At 39.3% G+C, this 25,622-nt stretch overlaps 1 long non-coding RNA gene across 10 annotated transcripts; it reads right to left on the bottom strand.

Moving 5' to 3' along the window:
* Positions 1-225: 225 nt before the first annotated feature.
* Positions 226-23,104, bottom strand: LOC149122417 (uncharacterized). 10 transcript variants are annotated; one of them, XR_016220199.1, is made up of 6 exons: positions 22,475-23,104; positions 8,054-8,302; positions 6,947-7,062; positions 6,244-6,405; positions 5,496-5,620; positions 230-1,471 (listed from the first exon to the last, which is right to left on the bottom strand). It is a non-coding gene; the product is annotated as an uncharacterized LOC149122417 (long non-coding RNA). The 10 variants fall into 10 exon arrangements; XR_016220198.1 differs by lacking the exons at positions 230-1,471; positions 8,054-8,302 and adding exons at positions 3,936-4,129; positions 4,838-4,938 and having other exon boundaries at positions 6,293-6,405; positions 22,475-22,971; XR_016220195.1 differs by lacking the exons at positions 230-1,471; positions 8,054-8,302 and adding exons at positions 3,939-4,129; positions 4,838-4,938 and having other exon boundaries at positions 22,475-22,971.
* Between the last annotated feature and the right edge of the window lie 2,518 nt (positions 23,105-25,622).

The raw sequence follows: 25,622 nt of genomic DNA, 5'->3' as shown, positions 1-25,622 counted from the left end.
CCTGCCATCAGATTAGCGCGGTATGCCGGCCGCAGCACGCTGGCCGCGGCAGCCACTGGAGGGTGAATCAACAGCAAAGGAAGACCTTTCTCTCTGTCTCTCTCTCTCTCACTGTCCACTCTGCCTGTCAAAAAATAAAAAAATAAAAATAAAAAAAGCACTTTTAATAGGGAAAACATTAAGATAAGGTCCAGCCCTGAGAAATTCTGAGTAAATTCTATCTTCTTGGAATAGTGCCCACTACAAGAATAAAATACGATTGAGCCTGGAGAAGTAGCAATTCATATATATAACTCAATTTTAATTACATATCTCTGAAAGCATATTTTATATAGTCTATTTAGTCATGAAAAGACTATGTATTTTGTATGTTATGTTAACTAAATGTATTTTAGAATATTACTGCAATAGAATGGGTTCAAACTCAGGATTTGTTTATTTTTTTCTTGACTATGGGAAACCACATTTTTCTCTGCAATTGTAATCTGTGACAAAGATTTGTCTCCATTCAAGGCATTTGAAATTTCTTTTCCATCTTTGAAAGGGAGCATCCAAATTTACACCTAAAATGTTACCATCATGATCTTTGTTGGACTATTCAGGCAGAAGGAGTACAAACGAAGTTCACTGGACTCTCCCCTGGAGATTCATTCCCCATCATTTTGATGGTGAGTTCCTGTGGCATTACAGCATTGTAAATGGATAGCAATTACTGAGCCTGTGAAGTAGTTTTCCCTATACAAGCATAATTTTATATTTCTTTTAAAACAGATTTAAAAAATATCTAACAACGAGAAAGCCTGCCAAGGTAATCTTCTTAGGCAAATTCTTGTTTGCTGTGCAGCAGTGGATAGGAAATAGGACCAGTAGCCCACAGAAGGCCTATGGGGATGTTCTGCCCAGCACTGGATTTCTGCTCAGGAACCCTTTGTCAAAAGCTAGTTGCTCTGCTCTCGGGATACCAGTAAAGTTACTCGCAGGGGACCCCTGGCGATGGGAAAGAGGGTGAATCCCAGCTGGAAAGCTGGGGCTATGACTCCTCCTGGCCCTTGCCTACAGCACAGGCAAGGGCTAGAGAGGAGCCTTGTGAAGAGCCCCGGAGTCTCTGCTGCTCTCGAGAGCCCAGGGAAGCCTTCATGCTTAACACTGACACTTGAAAGTACTTCTCATTTAATCAGATGTGAAGGGCAACCTTTGGCTGGGATAGTGGGACAGGTGCAGTGGTGCAGCTCAGAGCCAGATGGAAGTTTTCTGAGCACTGGTTGTGATGAAAAGAAGTGAGTTCTTTTGAAGACTAAAGCACTTGCTGCTTATCCCAGGTCTTCCTTCATTAAAGTGTCTTTACCCATGAAGTCACTTCATTAAGTCTTTTTGCTCCTGAATTCTGGACTCACATTTTTTCTGACAAGTAGAAGGTATGCAGAATCCACAAAACTCCATCTTCCATCCTAACTCATCTCAGCCCACCTCTCTGTGCAAAAACATCAATGATAACAACAGTGAACATGCCGAATTTATTCCATACCATTAGAATTAGACTTGCAGTGATAACTTGATGTAGTTATAAGTACATAGCACGTAAACATATAGTATAAGTACACAGTGCATGTACTTACATGCATTATCTTAAACTTCATTAGTTTTAAGAATCACATTTCAGCAAGCTGATTCTAAGACCCTGCCAAACAACTGTGTAAGCTTCTAAAGGAAAACTAACCCTGAATATTCATTCCTTATTTTTCATTATCGCTACCAAATTTCAATCGCTTGTCACCTCACTCTTAAACTATCCACGGAGCACTTCACTTCAATCTCTGGTTTCCAGATTCCTCCCTATTTCCAACTCCAAACCATCAGGCTTTCTGTTGCCAGAGTAGTTTTCCTGAAAACAAATGACTTCCATGGTGAAAAGCTACTAGTACTTCTCACTGTTCAACAGTAAAGTAAAACTTTTATATATTAAAAGATAAAACGTGACTATGCCTTCCCAGTTTAACAACTTCTGTTGACTCCCTATTTCCCTCAAAATAACATCAAAAGGCACTAAAATAACTCAGTTTTTCACAGTCAGCCCCAACTTCCACTCTAACTCCATGTATCTCCATTCTCTTCACCACACCCCAGCTGTTCTAGATTTGGTTATAGTGACATGGGCTTCTCCACCATTAGACAAGGGTAATGTGTATCTCCATTCTCTTCACCACACCCCAGCTGTTCTAGATTTGGTTATAGTGACATGGGCTTCTCCACCATTAGACAAGGGCAATATAGGATACGGAGGAAGCACAGGAAGACTGATCAAGTTCATGATCTGGGGACATGGATCACACTCAAAAGTTGAGATGTGATTGGAAAGAGCTATCTGTTTTCTCCCTGCTTCTCTCCATCTTGACTTGACCAATACTCTAGCCCAAGTGACCACAGCTTCTTGTGTTGACTACGTACTTTCTGTATAGTCTATCCATGTCTCCTCTGGCTTATTCCTGGTTTTCTTTTGTTCTTCTGCTTTGTCATGCTAGATCCTGCCATTGAGCCTTTACAGCTCCTGAACACTGTGTTGTAAAGGCTACTTCCTCCCCTTTATGCCCAGTCATATCATCCTCATACTTTACACTCAAATCAGTTATTCCTTCCTGAAGAAAAGCTTTCCTGATCTCTCTGACAACATCAAATGCCTTACATGCTCCATTAGTTCTATGGTGCCTCTTCTTGATGGTCTCTCTCGCAATCACAATTTTATATTTGTTTTTACAAGTGTTTGGTCACTATCAGTTTCCTCCATGATCATATAAGTTCCATTAGAAAAAAAGATTGCTTCTAAATTCTTAACCACTGTATCTCCAGAGTTCAGTGCAGTGTTCAAAAGCAGGTGTGTTCAATAAATATTCTGAGGATGAACTTTGAATGATATAGCAATATCATATATGCCTTTCTCTTATTTCAGAGAAATACATTTTGGTACAGATTTATAACTCATTTAAATCACAATTTATATCAGAGTAGGAGATTTTACTAATTTCAACTTTTCCAGCATATTTATTTTTTTTTTCTGAGAAAATTCTACAACTAACCCAGATTCTTTTATGACCTACTATTTTTTTAAAAAAATATTATTTATTTGAAAGGCAGAATGAGAGAGAGAGAGAGAGAGAGAGAGAGAGAGAGAGAGAGAGAGAGAATCTTTCATCCTCTGGTTAACTCTGCAAAAGGGTCCTGGGCTGGTCCAAAGCTTCTTCGAGTCTCCCACACGGGTGGCAGGGCCCCAAGGACTTGGGCCATCTTCTGCTATCCCAGGCAGATTAGCAGGAAGCAGGATTGGAGTGGAGCAGCCAGGACTCAAATCCGTGCCTGTATGGGATTCTGGAGTCATAGGTGGCTTTACCAGCTATGCCAAAACGTTGGCCCTGTGACCTATTATAACCTTTTTACAAATAAGGCAGATCACTCTTTTTTCTGGGTTTCAAGTTGCCACACATTCACTTGACAGAAACTTTGAAAATAGATACATTGTTAAACAAATAGCTAGGACCAGGAGGAAAAACCATTAACAAAAATAAAATGTATATACTGATATTGAAATGTCAATGCCATTCTTTATAAGTTCCTCAGTGAAGAATGTTGATTTAAATGAGTTCATTTCTTTTTTTTTTTAAACTATTTTGTACTTTATGGTCATAAAAATCTCCATTATAACTATCAACTTGGTTCTGCAGCTTTCTGTTATTTGTTTTTTAACAATTTTTTATTCATATAAGGTGAATAGTAGGGTGTGAAGTATCACTATGCTTCTGAATTTGGAAATATGAAACCCTTGAAATTTGTTCACTTTATACCAATGAGTTTGTTTTAATGGTAGTTTCATTTACTTTAATATTGAATCTGTATAATCTTAAATGTTATTTTTGATCTCAAATTATTCTTAGGCTCTGAGTCCTTTTCCAGATACTCATCTTAGCCTGGGATGCCTTGCCCTGTGCCTTCTCCATCTCTCCTTTGTCACACATCCTTCAGATCAAGGTGAAAATAGCACTTTCAAAGGATTCCTTTTCTGTTATCCTTGCATTTATTCATATAGCCGTATCCTTGTTTGCTGTATATATTTTTTTCTGTCTTCTTGTCTATCAGTTCCCTGGGGATAGAAATATGTCTAATTACTTTTGCTGCTGTATTCTCAAACATGGTCTGCAAGAACTGCTCAATTAGTATTTATTGAATGAATAAATAATGTCCTTTACTGTCTAATACAACCAACATCCAACACTGTCCCTCCATTTCTGTTACATATTGCTCTCACCAGCTCTAGACTTGAGACACTCCATTTTGCAAAACAGAACTGCAATATGTTTTCTTTCGTTTCACAATAGTCCTCCATGCATTATGTCCTATTGAAGACAAATGTCGTCACTGATTGTAGCTTTGTATTTCCCTAACCAGAAGTGACCCCTCTCTACCCTGTGCTCACAAAGCAAAGCTTGTCCCATAGGTAAGGCAGTCATACCTTGTGCTACAGGCATTAATGAAAGACTCATATGTCTCTACTTGATACACTCCTTAGGAGCACCCATTTTTCTCCCGTGATTCCCTACGTATGCCTTATGGAGCACTTAGGTACTTAATCAGTCTTGTTAAAATCATTGAATAATGGCCATTCCAGTTAATCAAAAGTTTTCCTGCTGGGGCTGACATTGTGGCGCAGGTTAAGCTGCTGTCTATAACGCCTGAATCCTAAATGGAGGCTGGTTTGAGTCATGGTTGCTCCACTGCTGATCCAGCTCCCTGTTAACGCATCTGGAAAAGGAACAGAAGATGACCCAAGTGTTTGGGCCCCTGCACTCACGTGGAAGACCTAGTTGCAGCTCTTGGCTCCTGTCTTCAGCCTGGTCCAGCCCTGGCCACTGTGGACATTTGAAAGAGATTTCTCTTTCTCTGTAACTCTCCCTTTCAAAAAAATAAAACTTTTTTTTAAAAAAAGTTTTCATGGTCATATTGTTCAGTTGTTTGCTTAAATGTTTAGGGCTCTTTTAATGATTTATTGTAGACTCTTATTTAAGTGGTTTGCTTTAAGATAATAGTTTGTCATTTGCCGTTACAAACTGCCTCTCACTTTAGTGGCTTAATAATCTTTAAACAAATAAAAGTAGTCCACACCATACTCATGGATTTCCCAAATTGTAGACTAAGAATAGAATCATTTTCCATTGTTTACATAGCAAGTACTGAATGGAAGGGTCATTCCTAAAGCCAGTACGATTGGACCCTATTCAAAAATTGCTATAATTAAACTGGGCACAGTAAGTCAATTGAAAAGTCAGCATGGTGCCAAGTCAGTTCAATTTCCAACTAGCATAGAAAAAGCATATTTGAGAATAAACAGTATGACTAAGATTTTAAGGGTTTGAGAACAACTATTAAAAATATTTTTGGAGAAATCTCAAAAAAGGAGGGGGAATTCCTAAGAAATAGGAAATGATTGTTCAGAAATAGATAGTACTCACCCCTTGCTTTCCTCAGGAGGGAAAGGACTCAAATGGAGGAAAATGGGGATGTTTCATAAGCTCATGGCTTCAGGGTTGTTTTCACCTGTCACTCATGCTATCAGAGAGAGGCATGGATGGGTGATCTGTAAAGAATAGAAATTTAGTTCTCACAGGCCTGACAGCTGGGAAACCCAAGGTCAAGGCACCAGCAACTGGTGAAGGCTTTTAGCTGCATCCCCACATGGCAGAAGGCAGAAGGAACCGCTCCACTCCTGGGCCCTTTTCCCAGGTGGTGTTTTGGGGGCAGAGCCTCCTGAGTTAAATGACTCCCCTTAGGCCCTGTATTCTACCTCTGTGACACAGGGGATTGTTTCCAACTCATGAAGTTTGGGGGAACACATTCAGTCCACGGAAATGCCCCAGAGGGATTGTGTCTAGTGACTATTCCTAATGGTTAGACAGAAACGACCACAGCCCTGCTTTCACATTTGCCTAGAAGCCAATAAACTCTGGGGCTTGGAATAGTGGGTGATGATGTCTGAGGGGTCAGATGCCCCATGTCTATGGAGCTGGGTATTTGTCAAGGGCAGAGTTGCTTCTTCCCATGCCAGGGGAGAAGTAACAGGATGAAGATGACCTAGGATGACGAAAAGGGGGTTTCTAGGTGAAGCAGACATCTCTGAAACCGTGTTTCCTGGTTAGTACATGGATGCCAGTCTAAAGCTCAGAACTGCCTTGTGAGGTTGGGAAAGGAAACTGGACTCACCGTGACCAGGGTTGATTTGCTGTCAGGACCTCCCCTGTGTTTGACTTACTGGTTGACTTCCAGAAGTTCAAGGTTACGTTGCTCGCAGACCCAGAAGCAAACTCCTCACCCAAATCTTTCCCAACTTTATTACACACCTTGGAAGGTTCTCATTCTAAATATCTGGAGAATGGGAGCAGTTCTAAGGTTACTTGAGAGACTTTGTCAGCATAGAAATATTCTAGGATTTAAAGCAAGTAACCAGTGCTACACACTCAAGTTCAGAGGTTGGTAATAGGTCCTGTCAAACCAAGTTTCAAATTCCCCATGGAACATTTGGGCATGGTTGAAATAGACAGGTGAAAATAAACCAGACCCTAGAATTTGCTACATTTTAATCTCCAACTTTGGGTTACACACTGAAGAGCACTTAATTGTAATAATGAAATGTAGCATCATTTAAGGAACATCACAACAACCAACTAAAAATTGTTCCAAGTACATTGTATTGGTTAAGAATTTAGAGTTGGGCCGGCGCCATGGCTCACTAGGCTAATCTTCCGCCTGCGGCGATGGCACACCAGGTTCTAGTCCTGGTCAGGGCACCGGATTCTGTCCTGGTTGCCCCTCTTCCAGGACAGCTCTCTGCTGTGGCCAGGGAGTGCAGTGGAGGATGGCCCAAGTGCTTGGGCCCTGCATCCGAATGGGACACCAGGAGAAGCACCTGAATCCTGGCTTCGGATCAGTGCGGTGCGCCAGCCGCAGCGCGGCGGCCATTGGAGGGTGAACCAACAGCAAAAGGAAGACCTTTCTCTCTGTCTCTCTCACTGTCCACTCTGCCTGTAAAAAAAAAAAAATTAGAGTTGGATACAGGAATTCATCCACTAATGCAACTATTTATCCTCTTCCTGTGCATCTACAACCTTAATGGTAGCTATGCAGCAAAAACTAAGAGCTTCAGGTATTACAACACAACATTCAATCTAATTTTAACTATTAATTTCCTAAGCATACAGAAAAAAATGATAATAGCTATGTCAGAGTTTATATAAGGGCTACAACAAAAGTAAAATAAATGTTACCTATTACTGTTTTAACTTCACTACAATAAAATAAATTGAAATGCAAGGTAGATAATTTGGCATTGGGCTAGCTTCCAGCTTTGATACATAGAATGTGGAAGCAAGAAGCAGTGGAAAGAATCCCACTTGGGATTTACATACCACAGATAAAATAGAATGAAATAAACATTGAGCAGTTTAATATTGAACCTCTAAAATCTTTATCCTATTTTGAATTTTTTTCAAGTGAAAGAAGGAAGATTTTATTATCTATATATAGACATGTAAATATTTATCCCATGTATATAATATATATGTTATATATGTAATTATGTATATATACACATATATAATTATTTTCTTTTGACAATTTTCCTCCCTCCTACTTGAGTTTTGAACAGAGAAATGAGCACCAACTAATATCAGTAGCATGCTGTTGGTATTTCATACCTCTTTGCTGATAGAACTCAGAGGTTTCCAAAGAAGGGCAAGACGATTATCAGCAGACGATCAGTTCCTCTCACCTATTTTATGCCCACTTCTCCACATATGTATCTGTAGGAATGTTATAAAGGTTTCTAGATTTTGTCTGCTTGTGTTCAGATTTGTTGGAAGATTCTTAGGTATTGTGGATGCTGCCTTCTAAAGGCATTAGGGTATTTTCCCTGGGACTTTGGTCAATTAACCTCACACCACAGTGAGCCTATCCTCTGAATTGCTCTCTGGCTTCCTGTCTGGCAGTGTGATCTCTTCCTGTTGCACACTCTTACCAATGTCATCCAGAATGTCTCTCAGTATGAAACTTTAAGTTTTGTACTCAAAGCCAGTCCATACAACTCTCCAGGGGCCCATCTGTCTGCCCTTCAACACAATTGGATGGATTTGAAGATGAGGGGCTTCAATCAAAACTTCTCCCACAAATTCTCAGCAGCATAATTTCCTTAAAGGTTTTTGCGTATTGATAACCCACATGGACAGCATCATGTCAGCATGCCAGTGTCTAAACACTGTTTCTCAACCTAGGGATAGAGGTTTATATTTCAAAAAGTTTTTAAATGTATATACATACATCTAGTTTCCTAGAGTAACTGGTCTATGGAAAACTTACTGTAAAAAATGTAATGAGGAGTCCTCCAAGAAGGGGGAATAAGGAGGGAGCACGCTGATAATCCAGGAAAAGATAGTTTAATAAAAGTGGAGATACTGTAGTTTCAAGGGAAGAGTTAGGGAAAAAAACTGCAGAGGAAACTCTTCTGGAACTAATGGGACACGGTGGACCTATGTGGAGGACATGGGCACCCATGGTTCAGGACCCCAGCTGCCGAGTCTATGCACCAGTGCTGGAAAGGGAGGTGAGGCGAAACTGCAGTAGCCCGAGACACTGGCAGAAAAGTGGCAGGAAGAGCCTAGAGGGAACGAGGCTTGAAGCCCTGTGGGGGAAAGTTCACCAGGCAAACTATAGAGGAGAAAAAAAAAATAAAAGGGACCGGTACAGAACGATTCTCTCTCTCCACTCACCTTACAAAGGTGAGAAAGACAAAGAGCAGGTGCCATTTTGGACATACGTAAAAGCTATGCCACTCAGGGCTGTGCCTGCCCTCAGCCAAGCAGAAAAACCTGACTCTGGTGGGGAGAAATAACAGGAGGTTAAGACCTAGTGAATGTGTGGAGTTTATGAACTGGGACTATGAAAAAAAAATGGAGTGTGTATGGGAGAACTTATGGAGTGCCTGAGATGTACTCTCTCATTGGGAAATGCCACAAACTTGGTAACCTTAGCAACCCAGTGGGAGATTGCAGGGGAATCTGAGCTTACACTGAGGACAGAACAGATCCTTTGTGTGGTCCTTGGGACAGAGCAGATGAATATTATACCCACAGGGGCTAGCACTCAGCCACTGATTGCCTTCAAGGAGAATAGCTCAGTTGTGCAGAATTACTTCCCTTCTGAATAAAGAGAGAGAGAGAGAGAGAGAGAGAGAGAGAGATTGATTTACCATGCCAAACCTGGGTGTGTCACCTTTGGCACACCCTTAACTCTGAAGAACTGAACAGAGCTCTGGCCACACCCACCAGATGCCTCTAAAGATTCACCAAAAGCAGACAGTCCACTTAATCTACAGTCAGAATAATGAGAAAAGCCACCATAGCGAGGAAAAAAAAAAAAAGAAGAAGAAAGCAAATAATATCTCCACAATGCCAAGCAACAAACTCAGAAACCGAGGAAACAAGAACAAGGAAGACATAAGACTCCCCCAAATGAACATGACACTCCAATACAAGATTATGAAGATGATGAGATAGAAAACATGCAAGGTGAGGATTTCACAGAATTTATGATAAGAACAATTAGAAGTTATCAAAAACAAATTTATGAACTATAGAAATCCTTACTGGATAGGGTAGAAAATCTCTCTCATGAAAATGAAGTATTAAGGAGGAATCAAAATGAAATGAGGAATCTGGTAGAACATGATATTGAAGAGAAATTAAAATGAAATGAAGAATTCAATAGATAAAATGACAAATGCATTTGAAAGCCTTAAAAACAGAATCAGTGAGATAGAAGAGAGAATATCAGACTTAGAAGACAGAGCACAGGAAAGTATACAGTCAAATCAAAGACAAGAAGAGGAAATTAGAAATCTAAAAAATATTGTTGGAAATCTATAGGATACTATTAAAAAAACCAACATTCGGGTTCTAGGAGTTCCTGAAAGCATGGAGAGATAGAAAGGATTAGAAGACCTTTTTAGTGAGATACTAGCAGAAAACTTCCCGGGGTTTGGAGAAGGAAAGAGGCATCTAAGTACAGGAAGCTCATAGAACCTCCAATAAACAGGACCAAAAGAGATCCTCACCATGCCACATTGTAATAAAACTCACTACAGTGAAACATAAAGATAAGATTCTAAAATGTGCAAGAGAGAAGTGTCAGATTACTCTCAGAGGATCGCCAATTAGACTCACAGCAGACTTCTCATCAGACACCCTACAGGCTAGGAGGGAATGGCGAGATATAACCCAGGTACTATAGGAGAAAAACTGCCAGCCCAGAATTTTATATCCTGCCAAGCTCTCATTTGTGAATGAAGGTGAAATAAAGAACTTTCATAGCAAACAGAAATTGAAAGAATTTGTCACCACTCATCCGGCCCTGCAAAAGATGCTTAAAGATGTGTTATACACAGAAACACAGAAACATGGCCATCAACATGAAAGAAGGTAAAGGAAGAAAACCTCCCAGTAAAAGATCACAGGACATTCAAAGCATATATTAGAAATATCTTTGGGAAATTGGCAGGGCAAAGTTACTACTTATCAATAGTCACATTGAATGTTAATGGCCTGAACTCTCCAGTTAAAAGACACAGAATGGCTGATTGGGTCAAGGAACAAAACCCATCTATTTGCTGCTTAAAAGAAACACATCTTCCCAACAAAGATGCATACAGACTGAAAGTGAAAGGTTGGAAAAAGATATTCCATGCCAACAGAAACCAAAAAGGAGCTGGCGTAGTCATCTTAATAACAGACAAAATAAAATTTAACACAAAAATGTTGAGAGACAGAGGGGTACTATATAATGTTTAAGGGTTCAATTCAACATGGAGACATAACTATTATAAATGTATATGCACCTAATTACAGGGCACCAGTTTATTTAAAAGATATGTTAAGGGACTTAAAGGGAGACTTAGACTCCAAAACAGTAGTATTGGAGGGCTTCAGTACTCTACTCTCAGAAATAGATCAACCAGACAGATCAACAAGGAAGCAGCAGATTTAATAGACAGTATAGCCCAAATGGATCTAACAGATATCTACAGTACTTTTCTTCCTACACTTAAAGAATTTACATTCATCTCAGCAGTACATGGAACCTACTCAAGGACTGACCACATAAAAGGCCATAAAGCAAGCCTCAGCAAATTCAAAAGAATTGGAATCACACAATGCAGCTTCTCAGACCACAGTGGAATGAAGCTGGAAATTAGCAACTTAGGCATCCCTAGAGCATATGCAAACACATGGAGACTGAACAACATGCTCCTGAATGAACACTGGGTCATAGAAGAAATCAAGAGAAATCAAAAACTTTTTGGAAGTAAATGAGGATAACAACACAACATATTAAAACTTTTGGGATACAGCAAAAGCAGTGTTAAGAGGAAAGTTTATAGCAATAGGTGCCATAGGTGCCTACATCAGGAAATTGGAAAGGCACCAAATAAATGAGCTCAGTGCATCTAAAGGATCTAGAAAAACTACAGCAAACCAGACCTAAAGTGAGTAGGAGAAGAGAAATAATTAAAATCTGAGAAGAAATCAACAGAATTGAAGCCAAAAAAAAAAACCATTACAAAACATCAGCCAAATGAAGAGCTGGTTTTTTGAAAAAACAAAATTGACACACCATTGGCCCAATTAACTAAAAAAAAGACCCAAATCAATAAAATCAGAGATGAAAATAGAAACATAACAACATACACTGCAGAAATAAAAAGAATCATCAGAAATTACTACAAAGACATGTGTGCCAGCAAACAGGGAAATCTATAAGAAATGGATAGATTCCTGGACACATACAACCTACCTAAATGGAACCATGAAGACACAGAAAAAATTAAAAGACCCAAAACAGACAGAATTGAATCAGTAATGAAGGCCCTCCCAACAAAGAAAAGCCCAGGACTGGATGGACTCACTGCTGAATTCTACCAGACATTTAAAGAAGAACTAACTACAATTCTTCTCACAAACTATTCAGAACAATTGAAAAAGAGGGAATCCTCCCAAACTCTTTCTATGAAGCCAGCATCACCTTAATCCCTAAGCCAGAGAAAGATGCAGCATTGAAAGAAAATTACAGACCAATATCCCTGATGAACATAGATGCAAAAATCCTCAATAAAATACTGGCCAATAGAATGCAACAACACATCAGAAAGATCATCCACCCAGACCAAGTGGGATTTATCCCTGGTATGCAGGGATGGTTCAATGTTCGCAAATCAATCAATGTGATACACCACATTAACAGACTGCAGAAGAAAAACCATATGATTATCTCAATAGATGCAGTGAAAACATTCGATAAAATACAACACCCTTTCATGATGAAAACTCTAAGCAAATTGGGTCAGGAAGGAACATTCCTGAATATAATCAAAGCAATTTATGAAAAACCCATGGCCAGAATTCAATTGAATGGGGAAAAGTTGGAAGCATTTCCATTGAGATCTGGTACCAGACAGGGATGCCCACTTTCACCACTGCCATTCAATATAGTTCTGGAAGTTTTAGCCAGAGCTATTAGGCATGAAAAAGAAATTAAAGGGATACAAATGGGAAGGAAGAAGTCAAAATATCCCTCTTTGCAGACAATACGATTCTTTATTTAGGGGATCCAAAAACTCTTCTAAGAGACTATTGGAACTCATAGAAGAGTTTGGAAAAGTACCAGGATACAAAATGAATGCACAGAAATCAATAGCCTTTGTATAGACAGGCAATGCCATGGCTCAGAAAGAACTTCTAAGAATAATCCCATTTACAGTAGCCACAAAAACAATCAAATAACTTGGAATAAACTTAACCAAGGACGTTAAAGATCTCTACGATGAAAATTACAATATCTTAAAGAAAAATAAGAGGATACCAAAAAAAAAAATGAAAAACCTTCCATGCTCATGGATTGGAAAAATCAATATCATCAAAATGTCCATTCTCCCCAGAGTAATGTATAGATTCAATGTGATACCAATCAAAATTCCAAAGACATTCTTCTCAGATCTGGAAAACATGATGCTGAAATTCAGATGGAGACACAGGAGACCTCCAATAGCTAAAGCAATCTTGCACAACAAAAACAAAGCCGGTGGCATCACAATACCAGATTTCAGGACATACTCCAGGCAGTAATCAAAACAGCATGGTACTGGTACAGAACCAGATGGATAGACCAATGGAACAGAACAGAAACACCAGAAATCAATCCAAATAGCTACAGCCAACTTATATTTGATCAAGGATCTAAAACCAATTCCTGGAGCAAGGACAGTCTATTCAAGAAATGGTGCTGGGAAAACTGGATTTCCACGTGCAGAAGCATGAAGCAAGACCCCTACCTTACACGTTACACAAAAATCCACTCCACATGAAATAAAGACCTAAATCTACAACCTGACACCATCAAATTATTAGAGAACATTTGAGAAACCCTGCAAGATATTTGCACAGGCAAAGACTTCTTGGAAAAGACCCTGGAGGCACAGGCAGTTAAACCCAAAATTAACAATTGGGGTTGCATCAAATTGAGAAGTTTCTGCACTGCAAAAGAAACAGTCAGGAAAGTGAAGAGGCAACCGAAAGAATTGGAAAAAATATTTGCAAACTATGCAACAGACAAAGGGTTAATAACCAGAATCTACAAAAAGATCAAGAAACTCCACAACAACAAAACAAACAACCCACTTAAGAGATGGGCCAAGGACCTCAATAGACATTTTTCAAAAGAGGAAATCCAAATGGCTGACACATAAAAACATGTTCAAGATCACTAGCAATCAGAGAAATGCAAATCAAACCACAATGAGGTTTCACCTCACTCCAGTTAGAATGGCTCACATACAGAAATCTAACAACAAGATTGCTGGTGAGGATGTGGGGAAAAAGCGACACTAACCCACTGTTGGTGGGAATGCAAACTGGTTAAGCCACTATGGAAGTCAATCTGTAGATTCCTCAGAAACCTGAATATAACCCTACCATAGAACCCAGCCATCCCACTCCTTGGAATTTACCCAAAGGAAATTAAATTGGCAAACAAAAAAGCCGTCTGCACCTTAATGTTTATTGCAGCTCAATTCACAATAGCTAAGACCTGGAATCAACCCAAATGCCCAGTAGACTGGATAAAGAAATTATGGCATATGTGCTCTATAATATAGTATACAGCAGTAAAAAACAATGAAATCCAGTCATTTGCAACAAAATGGAGGAATCTGGAAAACATCATGCTGAGTGAACTAAGCCAGTCCCAAAGGCACAAAAATCATATGTTCTCCCTGATCGGTGACAACTAACCTAGCACCAAAAAGGAAATCTGTTGAAGTGAAATGGACACTTTGAGCAACAGTGACTTGATCAGCCTTTTCCCTGACTGTTGATAAACTCCTCTTAATTTTTTTTCTCTACTTAATACTCTTGGTTTAACTCTGTAATTAACACACAATTATTCTTAGGTGTTTAAATTTAACTGAAAAGTGATCCCTGTTCAATATAAGAGTGGGAATAAGAGGGCGGAGATGTACAGTTTGGGACATGTTCAATTGGACTTGCCCCAAATGGTGGAGTTAGAAATGTGCCAGGGGATTCCAATTCAGTCCCATCAAGGTGGCATGTACCAATGCCATCCCACTAGTCAAATTGAGCAGTTTCAGGTCACAATTGATTATAATGATAGGATTAAGAGTCAAAGGGATCACAAAAACAAGACTAGTGTTTACTAATACTAACTATATAATTAAAAAGGCGAGAACGATCCAACATGGAAAGCAGGATATACAGCAGACTCACTGAATGGCAGATATCCAAAGCAGCACTCTGGCCTCAGAATCAGCCTTTAAGGCATTTGGATGTGGCTGAAGAGCCCATGAGAGTATTTTAGTATGGAAATCAAGACACTCTGGCAAAAAATCAAACAAACAAACAAACAAACACAAAACAAAACTACATGAAAGATCTCTGTGAGATCCCAGTAGAAAGAACGGGCCATCAAAGAAGGAGGTACCTTTATCTGAAGAGAGGAGAGAACTTCCACTTTGACTATGACCTTGTCTGAATAAGATCAGAGTCGTCAAACTCAAAAGGCTTCCATAGCCTTTGAATCTCATGAGAAGTGCCTAGGGTGATTACCGATGCCATAAACAAGAATGTCAATTGTTAAATCAACAACAGGAGTTACTGTGTATTTACTCCCCATGTAGGATCTCTGTCCTTAATGTGCTGTACATTGTGAATTAATGCTATAATTAGTATTCAAACAGTACTTTACACTTTGTGTTTCTGTGTGGGTGCAAACTTTTGAAAGCTTTACTTAATATATACTAAATTGATCTTCTGTATATAAAGATAATTGAAAGTGAATGTTGATGTTAATGGGATGGGAGAGGGAGTGGGAGATGGGGGGGTTGCGGGTGTGAGGGAACTTTTTGGGGGAGAAAGCCACTGCAATCCAAAAGCTTTACTTTGTAAATTTATATTTATTAAAGAAAAGTTAAAAAAATAAAAATAAAAAATGTAATGATATTATAATCTGGAGCCAGTTTACACCTCTGCAGACTACATCATTTCAGAGTAGAGTGACTCCAATGCTAACAGCCAGTTATAAATACTCACAAATGTCTGAGAACATTTTTCTATAAGGCTTGGGTAGCTAGTACATGTTTATTTCATTTCTAAAATATATATCACCAAAGAGATGGCATTGATCCCTCTAAGCATCTGGGATGAATACTCATAACAGTTAACATATGGCTCTTCATTAGGCTCTCATTTACAAATGTAGTATTGGAATTATCTTCTTGGCAAGGCTCTCTTAATGCTCCACAGGAAATGGGAAGTGGAACGCTCCCACAGTTCCCTCCACACAACAGTCCTATCTCACATGTGGCTGAAATAAGCAAAGATAATCTGTCACTTGCACAGCTGAGCTGCCCGAGTTTCCTGAGAATAAGGCAGATACAGCAGTTGCTGAGGAAGAATGAATTCCACTATTCTGTTGTTATCGCTGAGTTGAAGGAACTCATTTGGGAGATATGCTTTCACCTTACAGTAATGTTTCTGTAGGAAGAGTCCTCTGATCCCCAAAGGCTGTCTGATTTGCACTAGACACTAGACACTGAAGCACTTCCGAAGGAATCACAGTATGTTTGTCCACCTTGACTGCCAGATCATCCTGTCTGCTAGCCTTCTTGTCTAATTACCAACTATTCTTGGTCAGCATGCCCAGTTCTAGCTGATGCTGTGCTTTTACCTATCATTTGCCCTCCACTTATGATTTTTCAATCTCAACTGATTATAAAATGGGTTCCCAGTATATTAACTCAGGTGACTATAGCACTCTGTGTAGCAGTGACCTTGACACCAAGCACATTCTATAGTGTGGTGGCTTTATGTGTCATCTCTAGGTTATGACACCCAGTTATTTGGTCAAACACAAGTCTAGATGTTGCTAGTAAGGCAGTCATGGATGTAATCAATATTTATAATCAATGGACTTTACCTAAGGCAAAGTACTGTCCACAGTGTGAGTGGGCCTCATCCAATCCGCTGAAAGCCTTAAGAGTAAAGGCAGATTTCCCAAACAGCAAGTCTTCCCCAACACAATATTAAAATACTGCCCAAGTTCCCAGCTTTCTGCCTCACCTCAGACTTCCAGCTCATTATTACAACATCAACTCTTCTGGAATCTTTATCCACCGAGCCAGCCAACTCTACAAATTTAAAACTAGATCCCACACTACATGAGTTAATTCTTTAAGATCTCTTATATACAGATAGACATCCCATTGGTTCTGTTTCTCTAGAGAACCCTAACAGACATGAAATTGTACCCATTTATTTTATTATATGGGCCTGTAATAACTTTTACTGGAGCATTATGAAGGGCCTTATGCAATATTTCTTTTTGAAATACATTTTTTCTCACTGAAGTTAAACAGTTTTTCTTCTTATAAATATTTGCAACTTCAAGTAATTTTCTCAAGGATATTTAGTTTACAACTAGATCTGAAGTCTCCATAGAGTGTGCTCTCTAAAATATTACACCTCCCTTAAGCTTTGAAACATTTAAATTCAATTCTCAATGAGCAAACTTTATTACTAAAAAGGTGATGGAAATAATTATCTTATATAGAGATGCTGTCAAGAGAAAATAGTGATTGTAAGCCATTTAAATCCACAGAATATAATAAAAATAACAGTGCAATCATTCTATTTCATTGCAATCCCAATTTATCACTAGCATCCGTATTCTACCTAGGCAACAAATAGTAGCTTTACTGTTAATAGCAGATTAATACCAATTTTTCCATTTCAATAAAGATATGTTCTGTTCACTTATGACTTGTGTCAATTCAAATCTTCATTTACCTTATCTTCAAAATGGATATAACACAAACATTAAGTGGTGGGGAGGCAATTTTAAGAATCAACGGGAAAAAATTTGCAAACTTTTAAGTGTTCTACAATTGCAAAATTGTTTAATTAGGGTGTGTTCTTGTGGTATGGGATATTAAACTGGAATAGGAGGGTTTCCAGATCAAAATACTCAGAACTATCTCCCTAATATTGTTAAAATGCAACAAGGTTTAGAGAAGTGAAAGCACAAACTCAATTAGTAAAAGCACTGGCATTGGAAAGCAGAGTTCACCAAAAGTAACAAGTTCCCTGAAGTCAAATATTTAACTCGAGTTAATTTTTATTTCCTTCTGGGTAGTGAAACAACCTAGAATTAAATGATTGTTTAAAGTTATAGTGGTGACATGCCTTCTTTCAATAATAAAAGGAAAAAAGGATGTGCCCACCATCCTATGTTAGGAAGATTCTTAATTTATAGAGTTAGATAAATGATGCTTAGGAAACCCAGTTAGAGCCATGGGTAAATTCAAGCAAACACGATAATACAAGACTGAGACCTCCCACCTGGCATTTATTTGTTGACATGATTCAAAACTAAGCAGGGCGGGGGGGGGGCAGGGAACTAATGCAGGACTCATAAATTAATGAAGAAAACCCATGTATCACAGCATCTTTGAATCCAAAGAGTTTTGGTGAAAAAGAAAAATGTACCCCCATAAATCAAGCTAAACCTGACATGAGTATACAACCATCACTTTGGTGAGAAAGATAGCAGTAGAAAGGCTATGTTGAAACTCAAATGTCACCCATAACTTCATTCCTCATCCCAGGAGCATGAGAATATTTTTACATCTAAGGTATCTCAACGTCACATTAATCAAATTATCAATGTTCTGCTGCTCATTCAGCATAGAATATGGAAGAATACTATTTAAGCAGTTCAAACTTAGAACTACAGTAAGAATGTGACATCACAACATGTAGCACAAAGCTGTATTGACCCACCCCATTTCCAAGAGCACCAAAGAAGCCACTGTATTTGAACTCAAATTTTTTCAAACACCTTCTGAACTCTCATGCAAATTTTCAAGAAAATTTGCATGGAAAGCATTCAGAAGGTTTAAGAGAATAAATGTAAACTGCAAACATTTTTTTTAAAAAAATATCTCCTGCCTAATCATAGATTGTGGACAGAAATACAAGTTATAGGCTGATTTTGGTTTACTGAGTATCAAACGGCAATGATTCAAACTGCCATCACCTTCCCCATGCCTTCCCCAATGTGTATTTTCTTCCTTGCATCTTTGAAAGCCTAGATTATAAGCTATGCTCATACGTTCTCATTAGGTATCATTAGAATATTAGTGTAAATGCACACAGTGCATTTCCACATGCTGGAAAGAAGCTCTGGTGGGAGTGAAGAAGTCATTCGAGACGCTCTTTTGAATCCAATGCACTACCCAAGTGGCAGAGATGGTTTAAGGGCACTTCTACCTACAGCACCAGGACAGTTCCACTAGTCCATCATCCATCAGTGTTAACCCAGAGTCTTTTCTATGCTCACCTGGGTCAAGTTCTATGTGGTATAAAAATGTAGCATGGACCATTGCCCGATTAATTTTATAATTGTCTGGAAGCATCACAACTTATATCATGAAACACAGAGCAGTGTGAGATGCAATACAGCTAAAATGTAAAGGTACACCTTAAAGACAGCAGTGTGGGTGTTCCAGGAAGATGGAAGTCAGCAAGGTCTAGAGGAGTCAGAGAAATTCCAGCATAATGACCTTGAATGCTTGTGAAACATCACATTACCTGAATATCCTACCTGGATTCCAAGTGCAATTTCTGTGTTCTAGGAAGTTCCTTCTGTGTGGCCATGTCTTGCTGCTTCCACATAATGATGAGCAGAGAGGTACAGGAGCCCACTTACCTTCAGTCTTGCAATCCTTCCCAAGAGCTGGACTGAGATCTCACTGGGAGCCTCAATACTCTTTCTAGGCTTCAACTTTCTTTACTCCTCTTCCTTGTTCCTCATCACTCCCCCTAACCTCCCTGTGACGGAATTGTACCGCGACTTACCTGTCAGTGGGGTCAATGGTCCCTTCTCTGATACCTAGAGATAGACTTTTCCTTGACCATTTCCTTTGAACAGTTCTAGTTTAAGTAGATTTAAGCAGCCATAGTCCAGCTATTGAACATAAGCCCATGTCAGTAGAAATCTCAACTGCTTTGTCCACTAATACACTCCCAGTCTGTTAGACAATGTTGAGCCTATGAAGTACTCTCTACCTATGTGTGCTGAATTAATCCAGAGCATTCCAACAAGCCAACAAGAGCACCAATCCCCACTCTCAAACTTCCGGGTGATAAACTTCTTCCACCTTCTTTTCCATCCCCTAATCCCCAACCCCACCCAGCTCCTGGTAACGGATATCTCTGCCATCTCAGATGACAAAACCAGTCACCAATGATAGATCTACCTCATAATATCAACAACTGTGAACATGCCAGGTGCTTCACATGTCTTATCTATTCCTTACAGAAAATCTGTGGGGTCCTTAGTGTTCTCTTAGGTTGGGAGTTAAGGATTCATGGCATGAGAGATGTTAAATCAGTCAGTTGTCCAAAGGCCACACTAGAAAGTGATGAAAAACCAGATCTCACCTTTCTCTCCTTTACTTGTAATTAATATGCGAATTATAAATATATTAATGCCGTGCTATGTGTTTAAGTTTTAAATGCTTTGTTGAAGGATTCTGGGAGCGGAGTTTATGTAAGATTTCTAACAAAGAAAGGGCTTGACTGTAGGTGACAACACCAGTAGCAGCTGCCAGGCTGTGAAGCAGAACTGGCTGCTCTAGTGCCAACTGATGCAAATCGCTGCAGCTGCTGGGACAGGGATAGCAACAGCTCCACAGTGCCAGAGCCAGGCTTGAGGTAACAAGCAGGGCAAATGAGGAAGGCAAGTGAACCTCAATGCTTGCTGATTCCCAGGTATTAAAGACAATAAAAGCAATGTTGAAAAGGGTATTAAGAAAATTCAGCAGTTGTTTTAAAATGTTTTCTTTTTACGAAGCAGCAAGCTCTTCACTCCAGGAATGCAGTTTATAATCATTTGCATCAGGATTGCAAGCAAATGGAGCTTTGTTTAAAATGTAACTAAATGATTAATGGTGGTTGCAAAAGGAAAAGGACCAAAGGCCTCAGTCCACCTAATTTTTACAGAGTTCTCATCTTATTACCTAAATAACTCTAGTTGCCAGAAACAGTCCTGAAGACCTCACTGACACTACCAAAAACTCACACTTCATGTTGTGAATTTTAATTCAGAGACATTTCTCATTTGGTCTCAAAGGTGAGTTCAAAATGAGCTCAGTTTTGCCAATTGTAAGCTGGGTTACATTGTTACTATTTGAAAAATAATTTCATTGTTTAGTGGTACAAAAAATAACAATGCAATTTTCAGAACAGCTTTTGTTTTCCATGCTTGAGCATTGGAAATATTAACCCATTCACAGCTCAATTTATAATATTGGTCTGTACTAAAACATTGGGGAGAAAAAAATTGAAGAAAAAGTGCTCTCATAGGCATACCCAGAAAAAGCATATTTTTCACCAGGAATTATTACATATATTCACATAATTATCTCATTTTATCCTTAAATAACAAACTAGTGAGCTCTCATAGTACTCATTTTACTGACAAGGAAACTAAATACCACCAAATTGTAAAGTCAATATTCAAAGTCAAGAGTTGCTCCCAAGTCATGTATTTCATTCATATTTTCATAGTTAGAAATGCAGATACCCATGATCCACAAGAATAAAGGTAGAGATGAATAAGTAAACAAGATTCAACCATTTCTTACACAATTTCCTAACCAGGCCTTTGGTGGGAGGGAGAAGGTAAAACAAACAAAAAATCATTAAAAGGTTTCACTTTTTTTTTTCTCTTCATTTTCATATAGGAAACAAAGTCAAATACACCAGCAAGTGAAAAACAACCTCACTGTCTCAGGCAGAAAACTGAGTCACATTACAGTTTTTATAATTAATTTTCTTGCTGTCACGAAATCAGAGCATGAGATACTCTCTTTACCAAAGTAAAGTGAGCTAAAGTGAAAGGAGGTGAAAACATGTTCAACTCCATGGTTTTGAAGATTTTGAAAGGAAAGTTTCAAAGAATTCTTTTTGTCTCATGCAGCATGCATAATATCTCAGATTTTCCACTGTACGAGAGCCCTTATACTTAAATTTCTAACAACAAAATGCCTTTGTTAGTTCAGTGCTTCCACATGAAAAGAAAATTGCACATTTTTCTAGAAGGTCTCAATACCGTACAAAACCTCAAATGTTCTAATACTGCTGACTTGTACTCTCTTTGCCAATATTATTGTCTCTAAAGGAGAATGAAAGAAACCATGAGGACCCAGCCAACTCTGAATTTCAGGCAGGGTATATAGTACATGGAGTATAACTAGATAGAAGCAGAGCAACTAGACTACATTTTGGCCTAACAATAGTATCTCTTTTCATCTTGCCTTACTGATTAGGTTGGAACAAAAGTCCTAAAGGAAATAAGTAGCTGAATTTTATTGTATAGTGGGGTTTCCCTCAATGTGTTTCCATGAGCAAAAGCATTAAACTATAAAACTCATTTTTTTTAGGAAGTATCGTGGATGTAGCATTGTTCCTTTTGTTTTTCTTGAACAAATGTTCATATAGCTGCTTGGGTCATTTATAATGGCAGTTAAGAGAAAATGAGATGACTCCTCCAGATTCTTTTCCCATTTCTCCTATGTCACTCACCTGTCCCAACTCCTTACATAGTTGAATTCAAATAGCTACCACTTGCTAAGTACAAAGTAGAACCCGCAATTTCCCCAGCACAGCACTCAGCCCTTTAAAGCAAACTTTGACCAAGAGCCTTGTGAGAGAAGACTGTTCCCAGACCTTAGATAAGGAAACAGAAGCTTCAAGAAATCACAGAACTCACCCAAGACCACAAGGTGAATAAACTCCAATCCAAGAAATTTACTCACCGGACTGTAGCCCGCTGTCGCCAAGTTTTCCTGCCTGGAGCAATCTCTGGTGCTCATCTCTCACAAACGTGGAGGAGTCGTCCGATGTTCTCCTTCACAGGGTTTTCTGGCTTCTCTGGAATCCATATCCTACTATTACCCTCCACACTTAGCTCCTGCACAACAAGTTCAAGTTTGATTCCTGCTCTTAACTTTGCATGAGAAACTGGTAATTGACTTTTCTCTGGTCCTCAAAACAGCAACAATCCCTGAGGGCGAGTAAACCTCCAGGTTGATGAAATGGATAGCATGGGGTATCTGCTGGCCACTACCAGGGCCCAGGCTTATCACAACGAAAAAGCCACCCAAACCTACCTCTCTCACTAGGCTGCTGTAACCCAGAGTGGTCGGTCAGCATTACCCTTCCAGTTTTTCTCCTGAAAAACCAGTTCCTCTCGAGGTGCGATCATAAGAACACCTGAGAACACATTAAGTGGGCAAATTAGCCATTCCTGCCCCAGACCTACCAGGCCCACAGCCCAGGTGTGAGGCCCAGTGTCCACTGCAGCAAGGCCTCCAGGTGATTTGGTGCACGTGAAGTTTACAAACCACTCGAGTAAAACAGACTCTGTGTCTGGCAGGCTTGGAGAGAACCTCGTTATTGCTTTACAGTTAAAGGTCAGGAGAAGAAAGCTGCCAGCATGCAATTTAATTCCATTAGCAGATTCCAGTGTGGTTGATCATGTTTCCTGAGGTTTGGAGATGCTTCCTAAACATCAACAATAAGTTAAAAATTGTTTGCTGTCTATTTGCTATCTTTATGCTTGTATCTTGCCGGGTAGGACCAGGGTGGTAGAAGGGATAACTGTGATTCCACTTAATCTTCATCACGTGGGACATTGAACAGGAAAGCAGCTTAAGGGAAAAACTAAACAACCCCAAGGGCTCACGTTTGAGAATCCAGGATCACAGGGAAAGGTGAGGGCTTCTGACCTGTACAGTCTCAGTAGCTTGGCCGCAGCTGCTAGTGCAGCCACAGCTGTGGTGAGTTTTTGATTATTTAGAAGAGCATTTAAGTGCCTCTTAGAAGCAAAAATCAGCAGAGATGAACTCTACAGATGCTTTAAGATATTAGGAAATGGGACTTTGGTGCATTTGAGTCCAGACTTTGAGTCTCATGGGCTGGAGTAGATATTAGCCAGTCACTGGAGGGGAAGATTTAGTACTTAACTCAGATTTGAGCGATAGAACCCTCAAGTGCTCCCAACATGGTCACCACTTGTTCTCTAAACTCAGGTGTCATTATTTGTCACATAAACCCTCATCAGAGTTGTGGATTTCAGGACTTCAGAATGCGGGTTCACCCATGACTCACATGGTTTATCAGTCAACAGAACAGAAAACAGTGACATCATTTCCTAAACTAAAGTAGAGCAAACCTCATGGAGACACTTCAGAACTAAAGGTTGGGAAGAAAGTTTAAAATGGTTGTCTCTCTCTGGGACGCCTTCTCTAGGAACCAGCCTTGTTCAGAGACAAAGGGGAAAAGCATCATATTGCAAATACACTTTGATTTTGCAGGTGAATCGAGACCAGTTCAAAGATAGAGAAAAAAGAACCCAACCAATGACCTAGGGAAAGAGGTTTCTACTCAAATGAAAGGTTAATTCATTAAATGACAGGCAGGGACATGGCAAGGAAGACGGAGGGGACACTTATGTGGCTACCAAGGCTTCTATCATGGAGCAAGACTGGAGCTGGAAGACATCTGGTAGGAAAAAAGGGAAGTTCTCACGGAGCAAACCCAACAGAACCAGAACCATTGCTAAAAAGAAAAAATAAATCAAAGATGGAGATTCAGAGGAAAATGCCTTCTAGGAGCACAGGTTAGAACTTAGCTGGAGAATTCCAAAATGGAGGCAAGAGAGCCTTAATGGAGGGGCCTGTGACAGAGGGGCCTCGCGGATGCTGGCTGGGGGGCGGCAAGGGCAGTTTCGTTCCCTCCAGGTGTATGTTGTGGGTGAGCTATCGAGACAAATGCAGGTATTAGGAAGAACTTTCCTAGGAATCCACATATATTTTTCCTTTAATTTTTAATTATTTTAATTTTTTTGTTCATTGACTTGAAAGGCAGAGCAACAGAAAGAGAGAAAGAGGAGAGAGAGAATGAGAATTTCCCCACCTTTCCAAATGCCTGAAAACATCTTAGAGCAGAAAACAACAGCCTTTTGTAGATGAATTCTGATTTTTTTTTTTTTAGCAATGGGCTATACTGGCAAACCACTTTCACATTTAAAATTTTTCTTTCATCTCTCACTGTCCTGATATCACACTTAAGATGTAAACGGAGGGGAGTATTCACAAAATAGACTAGTATCTTATGATATGTATAAATTAAGTGTGCCCGGTTAGAGAGAAGTCATAGTATATGATGGGTAGAAATAATAAGTCTGAGACTTATTTACACCCTACAGAATATGTATGCTATGGAGAAAATAAGGGGAAGCGTTTGTAACCTTGAGCAGAGATTCACAAGGAAGGGAACCGACAAAAACTTTTTGAGAAAAAATCACAGCAGCTTATACAGTGAGAGACTCATTTCCTGAGCAGCACAGCCTAAGAGGCGTGTTCTAAAGTTCTGAGTGGGCAAATCCCTAGCAAAGATCCTTTTAATTAAAACCAAATGTTAATTTGCATGTTATGACTTATAATAATCTGTTATGTATTGTTTTGGTCAGCCATATTAATTTTATTAGATTTAAATTTTAATCTGTTCCTAATTAGATCTCAGATTGCTGAGAGTCATACAGAGTTTCCGACATGGAGATATTATTTTAGAAAGCCATTGAGGGTTTTAATATTCATTTCATGATAGTGGTGAGCTCATTCCCGCCCCTGCACTGAAGGTTCACTTCATACAGCTGACCTTATGCCTCTTAACAACACATGAAACAGACTTTGCAAAGATAGTTTCAGTCAGATTTGTGATAACTGAAAATTACTTAAGAAAATGAATATTTAGGACAAAATGGGGGGGGGGGACCCAGGATCTTCTGAAAATTAAATGAATCAAGGAGAAAAACTACGAATCTCTTGATGGAAGTCAACAAAAATCATGCCAATGTGAGTTACTCTTTTCCTCAGCACTCTGGAGCAGTAAGTACTGAAT

The sequence above is a fragment of the Oryctolagus cuniculus genome, chromosome 14 (genome assembly GCF_051225735.1).
Source record: "Oryctolagus cuniculus isolate XC-2025 breed Fujian yellow rabbit chromosome 14, ASM5122573v1, whole genome shotgun sequence".
In the NCBI taxonomy this organism is placed as follows: Eukaryota; Metazoa; Chordata; class Mammalia; order Lagomorpha; family Leporidae; genus Oryctolagus; species Oryctolagus cuniculus.
This window is presented reverse-complemented; position numbering and strand designations above follow the sequence as displayed.